The 15593-nt window shown below is 41.4% G+C and overlaps 1 protein-coding gene and 1 pseudogene across 6 annotated transcripts in view; one reads left to right on the forward strand and one right to left on the reverse strand.

The window, feature by feature from the left end:
• Nucleotides 1-15593, forward strand: part of ST7 (suppression of tumorigenicity 7) — a 310576-nt gene that overhangs the window by 120078 nt on the left and 174905 nt on the right. The window lies entirely within an intron of this gene.
• LOC136324463 (U1 small nuclear ribonucleoprotein A pseudogene) lies at nucleotides 10395-14178 on the reverse strand (annotated as a pseudogene).

Here is a 15593-nt window from a genome sequence, read left to right on the forward strand (position 1 = left end):
TTTAGGGAGAAAGAGAGAGAGACAAATAGGGAGGGAGAGAGATGGGAGCTCATAGTTGTAGCACTTTAGTTTTTCATTGATTGCTTTTCATATGTCCTTGATCGGGGAGCTCCCGCTGAGCCAGTGACCCTTTGCTCAAGCCAGTGACCTTGGGCTCAAGCCAGCGATGTTTGGGTTTAAGCCAGTGACATTGGGCTCAATCCAGTAACCTTTGGGCTTAAGCCAGTGACCATGAGATCATATCACATTCAAGCTGGCGACCCCATGCTTAAGTTTGTGACCCCACGCTCAAACTGAATGAGCCCTTGCTCAAGCCCGCAACCTCAGGGTTTTGAACCTGGGACCTCAGTGTCCTAGGTAGACACTCTGTCTACTGGGCCACCACTGGTTAGGCTAGAAGCAAATTCTTATGTACCAACTAATGTTAGTTATATTTTAATATATTTCTGACCTTGAGCCCTTAGGCTTTGTAATGCTGGTGGCTGAGGCCAGGCATGTTCACATTGGATTCAGGCCTACGGTAGAGAAACTGTGGAGCCAGAAAGCGTTGGGCTATTCCTGTTTAATAGAGTCTTGCAAATGGTGGATTAGGAAACTGGCAGGGCAGAACCGCTTCTCACGGCAGCAGGCAAACGAACAGCAAAAAATAACCCCTCACAGTGGAGGGCAGGCAATCTGCAATCCGCCATTCGCCCTGAGGGCAAGCACCTGTAGCCTTATGTAGACTGTGTACACGTGGCTCTGCCATGTGCTCAGGCACCAATCAAAGAGCAAGCGAGCAAGCCTAGCACAGGTATTTTCCCAACAGGCTTCCACCAATTTTCAGGGTTTGTTTACGTATTAAAATGTGGTTTTGAAATTTCACATCCATTTGATCACTGTGGCCAGTTAGCACACATGCAACAGGATCCTTGGTGTGCAGATCTGGCAGAAGCCATGTAGCCTGGTCAGGGGACTACAGACCCGCTAGATAGCTGTGGACAGTCAAAGAAGAGCGATGGAAAAAGAAAGTCAAAATGTGTCTGATAGTTATGAAGTCACTTAAAGCATGATATGCAAACAAGGCAAGCAAAATACCAACTGAAGATTGCAACACCATTGTATGAGAGAAAGTTTTCTAATTACGGTGCTGGAACTAATTTCCCTCAGACTCTTTCATGATCCCAGCTGAGTGGAAAACCTTGCCTCTTTACAGGTGTTTTGTAGCTAGGAGACACTGTGAGCCTTTATATATGTTCTGAACTAAGTAAAGGCTTGACATGGAAATGGAATTACAGAGAAGTTGTTTATATACAACAGGAGTCTTAGGAAATGGTCATGAAGTTTCTTCACCCTCAAAGAAACTAAAAACAAGTATTAGAAAGCCAAAATATTGTTTTTTATGTGTGTGCAGCATTTTCATTTATAAATTAACTCCACCTTTCAAAGTTAATTTTTTAAAAGATTTTATTTATTGGTTTTATAGAGGGGGTTGGGCGAGAAGTATCAGCTTATAGTCGTCGCTTCACTTTCATTGTTTATTGCTTGCTTGTTGCTTGTCACATGTGCCTTGACTGGGCAAGCCCAGGGTTTCGAACTGGTGACCTCAGCGTTCCAGTCAGCACTTTTATTTACTGCATCACAGGTCAGGATCCAAGTGAATTTATGCATGTGATACCGTTTCAACCAAAACCATTCTGGGATTTTGGCGGAGGGGGTTAAATAGAAAGGATAATCTAATGGAAAAATAAACACAAGAGCTTGCCAAAGAACTGTCCATAAAAAAGAGCACTGAGTAATGATGATTTAAAAATATAAACACAGATCTGTAGAACAATATTTGAGTCTTGAAATAGATTCAACAACATATAAACAATATAATAAAATGTTTTCTCCAAAAAAGGAAGGATTAATTACAGTGTTGGAAACTGAGTAGCAGTTTTTTTAAAAGTAATTATATCAACATCTTTTACTATCTGCCAATATAAAATGGAAAGAAATTAGTCAACTTGATTAATTAATGAAATAAATGAAAAAATCATGTTCTAGAAAGACCAAAAGAAAATAAAATAGAATATACAGAATAATAGAAATGATAGCTTTTTTATTTTTTAAGGAATAAAAAAAATAGAGAAAAAGATTTTAAATATACTTAAAATTTATATTCAATCAATAATGAAAAACTCCCAACAAACAATAGTCCTGGACCAAATGGGTTCACAGGCAAATTTTACCAAACATTTAGAGAAGAAGTAACATTTATTCTCAGACTAATCCAAAAAAATTCAACAGTAGGGAAGACTTCCAAGCTCATTTTACAAGGCCAGCATTATCCTAATTCCAAAACCAGATAGACACACTACAAAGGAAGAAAATTATAGGCCAGTATTCGTGATGAACATAGATGCTAAAATCCTCAACAAAATATTAGCAAACCAGATCCAGCAATATGTTAAAAAGATCATACACCATGATCAAGTGGGATTTATTCCTGGATTGCAAGGTTAGTATATTTGTATCAATAAATGTGGTATGCCACATAAACAAAATGAAGGATAAAAACTGCATGATAATTTTAATAAATGCAAAAAATTTTATGCAACATATGATTTCACTCATATGTGGAATCTAATGAACAAAATGAACAAGCAAAATAGAGACAGACTCAGAGAGAGCAGGCTGACAGCTGTCATGGTGGGGGATGAGACTTGGCAGTTGGGTGTGGGGGATGGAGAGCAAAAAAGAAAAAAACTATGAACACAGACAACACTGTGGTGATCGTCATGGGCAAGGGGAATGGTAGGATGTGGATGAGGGTAGAGGGTGGATAAATGGTGATAGAAGGAGGTTGGACTTGGGGTGGTGAATACTCTGTACAGTGGGCAGTGGATGTGTTGTGGAGTTGTGCCTAAAACCTATATAATTTGTTAACCAGTGTCACCCCAATAAATTTAATATAATGGGAAAATACAGTGTATGATCAGTTATAACAGTTTTTAATAGGACAAAGAAAAAGTGGGAAAATAGATTTCTACCAACATGACAAGAAAAGAATATCTGTATAAAGTGTTATTCATTTTTATCCCCCAAGCATTGAGACTTTTATAGATGAATGGAAAAAACATAATTTACATAAAGGTAAATACAATTAGTAATATAACCTGAATAGTGTTTATCATAATTAGTGATCAAAAGTCTTGCTCAAAATTATAGCACATAGAAATCATTTTGTAATTATTGAGGTAATCTCTGTTTTGTCACAAAAAAAGAACATCTCATGGGCAAATCTGCACTAAAATTTATAGCCTCTTTGGGAAAGAAAGGCCAATGATAGGAAAAGTAAATTTACTCAAAACTTTTTAGCTTAGCAATTCCATCTCTAAGGAGCCTATCCCAACAAAATACCTGTGCACACCATTATCAAACCCTATTGTTTTCCCATAATAACAAATGATTGAAAATAACCCCAGTATTTATCAAAAGAGACTGGTATATTAGTAATGCAGAGTTAACATGGCAGAATTTCATCAAATCATTACAATGAAAAGTATGAAGACTAAATACTTGGGCAATACATTAAAGGGGTAATTAATGTTAAACAGAATAGAACCCACAATATGATTCCAAGTAAGTATGTGTGAAAGTTCAAAGGCAATAATGAAAGTAATTCCATTAAAATGATAGTGTTCAGTGATAGTCAACCTGGTCCCTACCGCCCACTAGGGGGTGTTCCAGCTTTCATGGTGGGCAGTAGCGGAGCAACCAAAGTATAAATAAAAAGATAGATTTAACTATAGTAAGTTGTTTTTGTAAAGATTTATCCTGCCAAACAGCAAAAATCCGACATAAAGTAATGGTAAGTAATTATTATTATATGCTTTACCTTTGCTTTATAAATTTTATAGAGTAAAGTTACTTCCCTACTTTATAAATCACCATTACTGTGGAACCGGTGGGCAGTTAGAAAATTTTATTACTAACAGAGATACAAAAGTGGGCGGTAGGTATAAAAAGGTTGACTACCCCTGGTGCAGGGGTCCCCAAACTTTTTACACAGGGGGCCAGTTCACTGTCCCTCGGACCATTGGAGGGCTCCCACATACAATGCTCCTCTCACTGACCACCAATGAGAGAGTTGCCCCTTCTGGAAGTGCGGCGGGAGCTGGATAAATGGCCTTAGGGGGCCAAATTGCGGCCCGCGGGCCGTAGTTTGGGGACGCCTGTAAGATGAAGAAGAGGCTCTGTAATAAATCTAACTGAAAGTAACCTCATACGGTGATCTCCTCATAAATTCCTAACTGGGCAAGTCATGGTGGGTAGTAATGCCTCAGATTATAAAAGGCTTATATTTGCCTTAATCAAGCCCTGTGTCCTTATTTTTGGGCATCTAGGTTAACATACCTTTGACCTGCCTTTTTTTTCCAGACCACTGAAGAAAGCACGTAATCTTGTTAACTATCCTGTAATCCATTGCTTTCTTCCTCTTTCATGTAATCTTCCTTAAATTCCCTCCTTAATCCCAAATGTATAAAACAAACTGCAAGCTGTGTCATTCTAGGAAGTATTTTTCTCAGTCTCTTGAGATCTTGCTTCTAGAGTTGTCCTGTTTGGCTCAGATAAACTCGAGTACTTATAAAATTTTTGTAGAGGTTTGAACATTCTTATGTCAACGATAGTGAACAGGATATTTTTAAATAATTAAAATAATGTTTAATTAATGTAGTATTGCCTTTTCCTTCAATAAATAGGAAAAGAAATCTAATTCTTGCCCTTGTGAAGCCAAATGTAAGCATCATAGAATTGAAATTACAGAACACATTTGCAAGTCTTGAAGGTGAACAAGTGTTAGTGAATCAGACACATTGACCATATGTCTTTTTTTCCTGCAGTCCAATTACGCAATTCAGCTCCAAAAACTCCTTCACTAACGGGAGGCAGGGGAGCTGGGAAGGTGGGGGGGGGGCGGGGGGGGGGGGAGGCGGGTTTCCCAAGATTCCAGCCCATTAGTCCAGCCTTTTCACTGGTCAGCTTCCTAAAGTTTACTTGAACTTGACTCTCTCCTACTTTTGTGTGTGTGTGTGTGTGTACAGGATGTAGGGGTAGTAGAAATAACTCATGATGCTGTCTATAAGTAATCTGAAGCAAATGATTATCATGTGAAATATTTAGATATCCAAAGAACAATTTATGTAAATGATCTCAATCCCAGATTTAGTGATCAGAAAAATTAGATGAAGATGCTCTGCTTTCCAGACATTAGTCAGAGTTTGAATTTTACAGCTTTAAAGGTACAGAGGAAGAAGTGCTGTAGCCGGCAACTCTGCACGGACAGGCGCAGCTGGTGGCAGACTGCGCAGGAGTGCCGACTGAAGGGTCCGACGTTGAAAGGAAATGTGTAGTCGTTGCTCTGCTAGACAAGAAGAGCAATGGTTACACTAGTTGTCACTTGGACAGTTAATATGTAGGACAAAGCTAAAGACCCAAGCATACTTTCAGATATTTCTGTTTTGTCCTCTATTCAAAAGTGCTCCCTGTTTGTCACAGATTTGATTGAATATTAGTCATCTCAGGCTGCTATAACCAAATACTGTAGACTGGGTGGCTTAAACAACAGACCTTTACGTCACACAGTCCTGGAGGCTGAGACTTCTAAGATCAAAGTGCGATTTCCTTCCCTGGTGATGGCTGGCTTCCTGGCTTGGAGACAACCTCCTTCTTGCTGTATCCTCACATGGCAGAAACAGAGAGAAATCTATCTGATGTGTCTTCCTATACCGGCTCTATTAATCTGACCATGATGGCTACACTCATGACCTTAACTAAACCAAATTGCCTCCCAAGGTTCCATCTTCCAGTGCCATCGCACTGAGGGTTAGGACTTTAACACATGAATTTTAGGCAGATGCAGTTCAGTCCATAGCAGATGGTAAGTACTCTTGCCAGCATGGACTCTATCCTAAGCTTTTTTAACCTCGAAGCTCATTCTAGTTGCACATATGCTATCATGGAGTTCAGTATTGGTTAATTAAAGGTGACAGTTTGTTAATCTGTTGCTCATTGTCATATGAACTTCAATCACACTTTCACAATGATCTGTAGAATTTATTTCAGTGAGTTAGTCTTCTGTTAGAATGCCACGCAACAATAGAGGTTCAGTTCATGTGTTTAATTTTCTTCTCCTTTTTGAGAACATTAACGTATTTTGTATATGCTAAATTTTCTAGGACACAGTAAATTTATGAGATTGCCTGAAAGGGTATAATCACACGAGTTTTTGTAGGTAAATTAAATTTAGGTTCTTTTCAGGAAAAAAGGTAGAGTTTATGTACTCTGTAAATCAAACAGTGGATAGGCTTCAGGACGAGAGACAAGCAATTGAGCTTGGCCAGCACTCTTGCGAACAGCCTGTCTGTCACTGCAAATGGGCAGATAGAGTGCAGCACCAGTGGGGACTGTCCTTTAGTTTTTTGCATATTTCAAGAGGAAGCAAAGAGAAAATTAAGAAATCTCTTGGTTTTGACTTTTGCTAAGACTTTCTTAATTTATACCAAATGATATTTTAAGCAGACTGTAATAGTCACATTATCCTGTACATGGAAATAAATCAATCAAAATAAAAATAACTAGCAATAGAATCTTCTTGTTTGTTTGCCTTTTTTTTTTTTTTTTTTTAGGAAACATCACTTAGTTCTCTTTTGCGGTCTTAGGCAGAATTAAATTCGAAAGTATGGGTGACAGGTTCTTTTTAATAATAATCTGATGATTTTATGTAACTGATAAAATACAGTTCTAATTCTTTTTTTCTTTAAGCCCAGTACAAAGATTCAAGTTTCCAGAACAGTAGTGTTTTCATTCATTGCAGTTCCTTCACAGAACAGTCAGTGGAGAAAGATATATATTTATGTTTGTATTTGTATAAAATAATTCCATATGCTGCTTTCTTGGTGTCTTGTTTTGTTTTGTTCGTTTTTTTCCCTAGAGAAGCGTAGTGTTTTGGTTTTTTTAAAAGAAAGATGGATTTTAAAAACCACACACCACTCAGAAAATACCTGTGGTATTTATTCTCCGGTGCCTCCTTTTTTTCCCAGGGGACCTAATTTTATGCCTATGTGTGCCATTTATAGCAGTTTCTAACTATATTAATTTGTATCACTATCTGTGTATAAATTTGAAGTATAGTAATTTTTCAGAACATTAAATCCTATTCAGGGAAATAATTAGATTTCCTCATCTTTATTCAATAATTAATATAGCTATAACAACATAACAGCATTTATTTAAAGATTTTTATTGATTTGCTACCTTTGGCTTTTTAATATGGTATTTTATTAAGCCATAAAAAAATCTGTCTTTTCTGTTGGAGATAAAAAAATATAAGGTCTACCGGAAAGTTCTGTCCATTTTTGGAATAAAACAAAAACAAATTTTTCTTACCGTCAATAAACTTTATTAAATAATATAATTGCCATTATTATTAATGATTTCTTGACAGCATGAGGGCAATTTGTATAACCCATTTTTGAAAAATGTTTTATCTTTTGATGCGAAAAATTGAACCAGTGCTTGTTTGATATCTTCTTCATTTTTAAATTTTTTGCTCTTCAAAAAATTTTGTAAGGTCAAAAACAAGTGATAGTCGGAGGGTGCTAAGTCCGGGAAATATGGTGGATGCGACAGACATGCTTCTGTAGCATTTCTTCCTTGTTGAAATTCGTAAAAATTACAGTGGCGTAAATGAACTTTATCAGTAGGCATGGGTACACTATTGCTTCACACATAAGACTAACGTGAATCAACTTTGTTTTAGTTTATTTGCTACGTCAGTAGGTATATATTAAGTGATAAAAATAGAGAGGCACAGATGTGCCAAATAAACATGTGCTTACGTGTCGAAACTTGTGATAGAAACGGACAGAACTTTCCGGTAGACCTTATATTTATATGACAATATACATGGGGAAAGTTTTTTTCTTTCTCATTATCTGACTCAGTGTACTGGTAAATAAACACATACTCCTTTGGTTTTTCTTTAGGTAATGCTTTCTTAGAAAATGTTAAGAAGTGTGATGTAATTATTATAAAAAGTCAGGAAAAACATTAATGAAATATCAAGGTAATTAAAAAACTACTCTATGGGCTGCTGTCAGGGGCTTCCAGAAAATTCTCAGAAGAACTTGCTTTTTTCACAATCACTTAATTAACTTGAGAAAAGTCCCAAGTGTACCCTTACTGCAAATGTGCTTCAGAAAAGGTGAGTCTAATGTGTACAGGGGTGTCCTCACCTTCAGCCAGACCAAAGTGGTGTGTTTTTCGTGTGGAGTTTGTGTACAGTTTATAAATCTCAGCAGACGTTTAAATGTGTACAAAGGATAATTTTGTCACGAACTTTGGTTGCTTCATAAATCCATGTTATAGCAAAATATTTGCTGCTTTTCTCGAGGTCAGTACATTCCCTGGCCTGGGCTTCTTGAGCAGAAAGCCTTCTCTAAATAACATGTGCTCCCCAGAGATGGGCCTCTGGAAGGACTTTATCTGCAACAACTGTAAGGGTTTTCCAGCAAGTAGATAGATGGGTCCTCCTTGTGTTCTGTAGCCTGGAGTACATTTAAGAAGCTTAATACATGTTCATGAAAACAAAACATCAAAAAACAACTTGACCTTAGAGAAGAACAAATACTAATCGCAGCGTGTATTTTGTTTCTGTGTTGAGTGTCTGTCTCAAATTGGCGATAACAGAGCACAGTGCCTGAGGCTCTGCAGGCATCCTGCAGTCAGCTAAGTCTTAGGGTGACCCTGTGAGGTAGAGCTCTGTTCTAGCTATGCTGATAAGGACCCGAGGCTCAAGCAGGAAGTATTTGCCAGTATTCCACAGTTGACTGGAAGCAGAACTAGGAACTGGAGGGCATGGTAGACGTTCACCCCACTGTGCTCCCTCCTCCTCTTGTTCTCTCCAGTGCAGGCTGGGCGTGTAGGACAGAAAGGAGGGCATTTGGTCATGGACCCTTGTCTCCATCTCCATGTCTTAGCCCAGGACCACACGTGGGACCTCCACCACAGTTTAATCACAGTCACCGTTACCTTTCCCCTGGAGCACAGTGTAGCTCTGACCGCATGCTCTTCCCTCACAGCAGCCAGTGATCTTTTTGAAATACAATGTGAATCATATCCTTCTGCTTAAAGGCCTTCAGTAACTTTCTGTTGTGCTTAGAATAAACTTTGAAATCCTTATTTTGGTCTACAAAGCCCAGCACATTCTAGCCTCTGCCTCTCTTCCCCTCACTTTCAGTGTCCCCTGACCATGCGCAGTTCCTGAAACGCCCACACTCTTTCTGCCTCTGGGCCTTTGCACTGGCTTGTTCCTTGGTCTGCAGGTCTCCGAATTCTTTCTGACTACCTTCAACCCCCCCCATCTTTCAGGTTTCATCCTGAATATCATTTTCGGAAGAGATATCTTCCGATCTAAGTTCTCCTGTTTTATTTATATTCTTTTTCTCTCCTGGCATTTGTATTTGCCTTTATATTCAGTCAACGGTAGCTAACAATTAGGATGCCTTTGCACTGTGCCAGTCACTGAGTATTGCATTAACCCTGTTTATAGATGAGGAAGAAGATACTTTCCCAGAGAATAGTAATTTGTGACCCAGGATTTAAACTCAGCTTCCTACACAAGACTCTAAACTCTGGGAGGCAGGAACCATGCTTGTGCACTGTATATATAGTAGGCCCTCAACAGTACATGTTGAACAAATGACTTGGTTATGTGTGTGTGTGTGTGTGTGTGTGTGTTGTTAATAAAAATATCAAATATCAAAAAATCACTTTTGCCCTGGCCGGTTGGCTCAGCGGTGGAGCGTAGGCCTGGCGTGCGGGGGACCCGGGTTCGATTCCCGGCCAGGGCACATAGGAGAAGCGCCCATTTGCTTCTCAACCCCCCCCCCCCTTCCTCTCTGCCTCTCTCTTCCCCTCCCGCAGCTAAGGCTCCATTGGAGCAAAGATGGCCCGGGCGCTGGGGATGGCTCCTTGGCCTCTGCCCCAGGCGCTAGAGTGGCTCTGGTCGCGGCAGAGCGACGCCCCGGAGGGGCAGAGCATCGCCCCTGGTGGGCGTGCCAGGTGGATCCCGGTCGGGCGCATGCGGGAGTCTGACTGTCTCTCCCTGTTTCCAGCTTCAGAAAAATTAAAAAAAAAAAATCACTTTCATTTCAGCCTAACCACTCTAGGCGCAATGTTTGGGGAGAGTCTCTGGCTGCACTGCTTCATGACCACTCACACGGGCTCCAGGAAGGCTCCTGAGGGGATTTAGTTGAGGCCGCTGAGCCAAAAGGATGAGGGGAGGCCTCCAAATGGTAGGGACAGCATGTGGAATAGGCTCCGCTTTGTGGCAAAGGAGATTTTCATGGAGCTCCTCTTGAAACTTTCTAGGCTAGGGTGTTGCTGGGGCCCCCCGCCTGCATTTTACTGTCAAACTCCACAAAGGCGACATTTGCCGCCCTGGGACCAGCGGATCTCTTTAAGTCAGGGAACTGGTTGAAAAGCAAGGACAGCGTGGACTCACTGGTTTCCTCTGGCAGGTTGTGAGGAACAAGGTGTGATCTGCTGGGTTTTCTGAAAGAAGTTGGGAAGGTAGCAAAAGCGGCTTGGGGGGTATGGCCCCCAGTGGGATCTAGCTGGGAATAAGACCTGGAGGTGGGGTCGTGCCAGGGGCGGCATGGAGGAACGCTGCCCCTGCACGTGGTGCATGGTGAGGGTGCGGGGTAGGGGGCTGCCCCACTGCAGAGGGCCCGGGAGGGGGCAGCTGCCCCACCCCACCCCGCAGCGCCCTCTCGGCCGCCAGTGCCTCCTGGCTCTGGCGCTTCCTCTTGCACAGAGGTCTCACTCCACGAAGGTGCTCTTCATCTTGGCGGCGATACCGAGTGGGTCTTGGTGTTTTGGATGCACATGCCCTTGTGGAGGGGGAAACCCTGAGGGGAGCACAGGGCGTTGGTGGCGCTGCTGACCTTGAAGATGACAGAAGTCCGATCCTCATCTTCAGGCTCCGTGACACCAGCATGTCCAGGACCTGGCCAAAATGGGAAAAGCTGAGTACAGGAACATCTTCAGCGCGTCCTCCTTGACCTTCGCCCTGAGGTTGTCGCTGTGAATGGTGTGGTGGGCGGTCCTCGGGACTGCCTGGAACGAGGTGCGGGGCTGGGCGGCAGAACCGCGGCCGAGCCAACCAGCTCCCGCTGGGTTTCTGAATCAAGGGACTATTTCTTGTTTTTAATAATAGTTTTACTGAAATATAATTCACATACAGTAAAATCCACCCTTTTAAAGTATACAATTAAGTGGCTTTAGAGCTGCGTAGCCGTCATCATTATCTAACTTTTAGCACGTTTGTATCACCCTAAAAACAAACTCCTGTCCATTAGCAGGCCCTTCCCACTTCCCCTCTCCCGTCCACTGCGAACCACCAGTCTGCTTTCGGTCTCCACAGACTTTCTTAGTCTGGATTTTTCATCTCAATGGGATCATGCAGCATATGGCCTTTTGTGACTGACTTCTTTAGTTTCTTTAGTTTTGTACAATGCACTCTAAAAATCTTTCCATTGATTGGAGAGAGGGAGAGAGGGAGAGAGAGAGGCATCAACTTGTTCCACACAGTTGTTCCGTTGAGTTGTGCACTATTGGCTGCTTCTCCTATGTGCTCTGATCAGGAATTGGACCCGTGACTTTGGTGCATCAGGATGACACACTGACCCACCCGGCCAGGGCCACACAATGTTTTTAAGGTCCATCTGTGTTGGAACATGTACTGTTGCTCCATTACTCTCTGTTGCTGAATGTGATTCTGTTTTATTATCCATTTGTCATTTGATGGGGATCTGGGTGGTTTTAGGAGTAATACTGCCAGGAACATTTCTGGCCTTAGGAGTAATACTGTCGGGAACATTTGTATACAGACTTCTACAGGGATACATTTTTTTTTCAATTCTCATAGGAATCTTGTGGTAATTCTATGTTTAACATTTTGAAGAAATGCCAACTGTTTTCTAGAGGCACAATGACCAAGACCTGTCAGACAAAAGCAGAGCTGGACAGTAGTTAGAGCAGGAAGAAGAAATTTCACTCAGGACTGTTGCAGTAGGGGAGAGAGGCCTCAGTGTAGAACTGTGCTCAGTTCCAGGAGAATAAGGAAAAGGGGGCCATGTAGCCCAGGAGCAGGGTGGGATGGGGGACAGTAAATGGGAAATCAGTAAGAGGGTATGACGAGATTTTGCTAAACTGACCTAGCGAGATTCTTGCTGAAGGCAAGCCGGGGTGACCAGCTATCACTTGGCCAGATATTGAGGGATAATAAAATATTAAGCTTGGGGGATTGTGGCCAAACTTACTTAATAAGATTTTTGCTAAAATTGGGCAATGTAAAGGCAGACAAGCAAGTCTGAGGTCAAAAGCACAGTTGGAGAGATGAATAATAAATAAAGAGAGACTTTGTAAGACACAGAAGAGATGATGCAGGTATTACCTCCCAGTGTTTTCCCTCAACAGGATTAAGAGGGAGTTTCCACTAAGTTTTTTAAAATTTTTTTTATTTTTTGACAGAGAGAGAGAGAGAGAGAGTCAGAGAGAGGGACAGATAGGGACAGAGAGACAGGAAGGGAGAGAAATGAGAAGCATCAGTTTTTCATTGCAGCACCTTAGTTCACTGATTGCTTTCTCATAGGTGCCTTGACCCAGGGGGCTACAGCAGAGCGAGTGATCCCTTGCTCAAGCCAGTGACCTTGGGCTCAAGCCACCAACCATGGGGTCATGTCTATGATCCCATGCTCAAGCCAGTGACCCCGCGCTCAAGCTGGTAATCTTATATTCAAGCCAGATGAGCCCGTGCTCAATCCAGCGACCTCAGGATTTCGAACCTGGGTCTTCTGCATCCCAATCTGATGCTCTATCCACTGCACCACCACCTGGTCAGACTTCACTAAGTTATTTTAAATTCCCTTATATTCTACACAGTACCACCAGCATTCCACAGCTCTCTATTGCTGTTGACTGGATTGGGGTGCAGTTTATGGACTGTTTTTTTGAAGCTGGTAAAGCTGCTTTATTTTCAATTTTATGCTTATAAATTAGTATTTTTGTTTTGGTTGTTTTTACATCTGTATAGAAACATTTAGCAAATCTGATAGTTTAGGCTTTGTTGGTATTCTCATTCATGCTATAAAAAGTGAGAGGCAACATCATATATTATCGTAGGGTTCACGGGATAGGACACTGGTCTCATTGAAGTAACATTATTCCTGCCATTAATGTACATTTTAAGCATAATGAATATCTCGCCTGACCTGTGGTGGCGCAGTGGGTAAAGCGTCGACCTGGAAATGCTGAGGTTGCCGGTTCGAAACCCTGGGCTTGCCTGGTCAAGGCACATATGGGAGTTGATGCTTCCAGCTCCTCCCCCCTTCTCTCTCTCTGTCTCTCCTCTCTCTCTGTCTCTCCCTCTCCTGTCTAAAATGAATAAATAAAAAATAAAAAAAATAAAAAAAAAGAATATCTCATTTCTTTCTTTTTTTAATGATTCTTTTCTGTTATAAAAATGATTTCTTCCTATGATTCAGGATGGTGGTGGCTCTGATCCAACACTCAATTGTTCTATTACTGTTATTACTTAATCTTGTGTACTGAAACATTGTTAGAGTGGATTGTTTACAAAGTAACCAGCAACAGCTAAGAATGGTTTTAACTTTTTCACAAACTGTGTTTAATCCTGTGATTTAATCCTGTTTTACCACCAGCCACCTGCACTGTGCCCCGTATCTTCTGTTAGTGCAGATTCAAGTTTATTCTGAGAATTTAGCAGTGCTCCTGGAAATCACTGGCTGTCTGGGAGCTAGGAATCGAGCTGTCACTCAGTTAGAAAAATGAAAGCCTCTTTTGGGCTACTAAAGCAGAGGGCGGTAACCTCCGCCAAGGTTGCTGCAGCCTCTGTGCAGTTAGTAACCGATGTGTGCCAGCTCTCATTGTGATGAGTATAATTGCTTGGGTAACATTAATATTCATGACACGTGTCTCTCACCTTATGTGGCACTCATTCTCTGTCTCTTTGTCTAGTGTACCATTTTGCCTTTCACTTCGGTGTGGGGCACCATAGTTGCAGGGGGCGGAGAGCAGAGTGCAGCTGGGGAAGGATGAATGCTCAGAAGCCAGAACCAGGATTACCATACCGACTCAGATTCTGAGAAGGGATCTTTTGAGGCAGGTTAAAAGGAAACAGCAAGTGGCACTGCCGGGCCTTGCCCTGGCACGTGACACTAGGCGAGGAGGTGCTTGGCTCCACTCTGCTGCGTTTCATTCCTGGGTTGCCAGCTGCATCAAGCCGGCGGCTTGGGCGTAGGTAAAGGAAAGGCGAGAAAGTTATCACCATATATTTTATGTTTGAGAATTGGACATTAACTTCTAAAGCTTAGAGTGTTGGCAGTAGCATATGACTGAAACCTAAAATCTTAGAGACCCAAAAGGAGAATAGTTCATTCTTTCTGCCTCTGCAAAATTATTTTCCAAAGGTTGTGCCTTCCCTCTGTGGGTAATTTTTAGAAGAAAAGGAAAAACTTTTTTTTTTAATTTTCACTCTTACAGTATAATTAGATATAATTAAATTTTAATAAGTACATTGCAGACACAAATGGGCATGTATTCTAAATTTCTTGGATTTAGAATTTGCAAGAAGAGGAAGGTAGCTACTGAAATTTAAATGGCATCCTACAGTGGACCTTCTGAATAGGAGCTTGTTGTGCAGTTCAGCCCATCTCTTCTGCTACGAACTTTCCCATTTCAGATCCTACACTTGATGTCTATCAATGGACAATATATTAGTCCTTTTTGTGTTCATTTGGTTGATTATAATTACTGGAAGACTCTCTTAGCTTGTCCCTTTTATGGATTCTTAGGGTGCTCATTCAGAGGTACAAGTACTTAAGGGCACCAGAATTGATCTGCACCTTCCCTGAGTGTGTAGGAGTACAGTTTGGGTCATGGGTTACCAGGATGGCCCTGCTGAGCTTGTCCCCGGTCCCACTGAGCTGTTACGCTCTCTGCTCCAGACACTGCTTCTCCTGCTTCATGTTAGAAGTCCTGGAGACAGACATGGCCCAGGATGCTCAGACAGGATCCCCTTAAAGTCCTTTTAAGTTAGCTTAACTTTGCATCCTGCCTTGCAGTATAACCGTGATCATTTTAATATCAAACTATTTAATTATCATTTAATGAAGTAACATTAGATGCTCCAGGAAGGTATGGCATGTTTACATTGAGTGTTCCTGATGTTCTGTTCATCCAGTTTGGAGAATCCTGGACTTGGTGTGACTTGGGGGAAAATTCTTTTTCCTAACAGTCCTTTATTTGCAGGGTCCCTGGTAGATACTAGGTATTGTTGGAGTATATGGTGGTAGCATTTGGATAATTGCTAGCTTATTTCAGCCGTCTACTCTTAGTGTGTGAAAAGAGGTCAGACTGAAAGGCTAGCAGTGTGAGTTTCTAGGCCTGCCCCACTACTAACTTGTGATATTGGACACATTACTTAACATCTTCAGGCACATTTTCTCATCCATAAAATGAGGAGGTGAACTATTAGAGATAAA

Source organism: Saccopteryx bilineata, chromosome 2 (genome assembly GCF_036850765.1).
Source record: "Saccopteryx bilineata isolate mSacBil1 chromosome 2, mSacBil1_pri_phased_curated, whole genome shotgun sequence".
NCBI lineage: Eukaryota > Metazoa > Chordata > Mammalia > Chiroptera > Emballonuridae > Saccopteryx > Saccopteryx bilineata.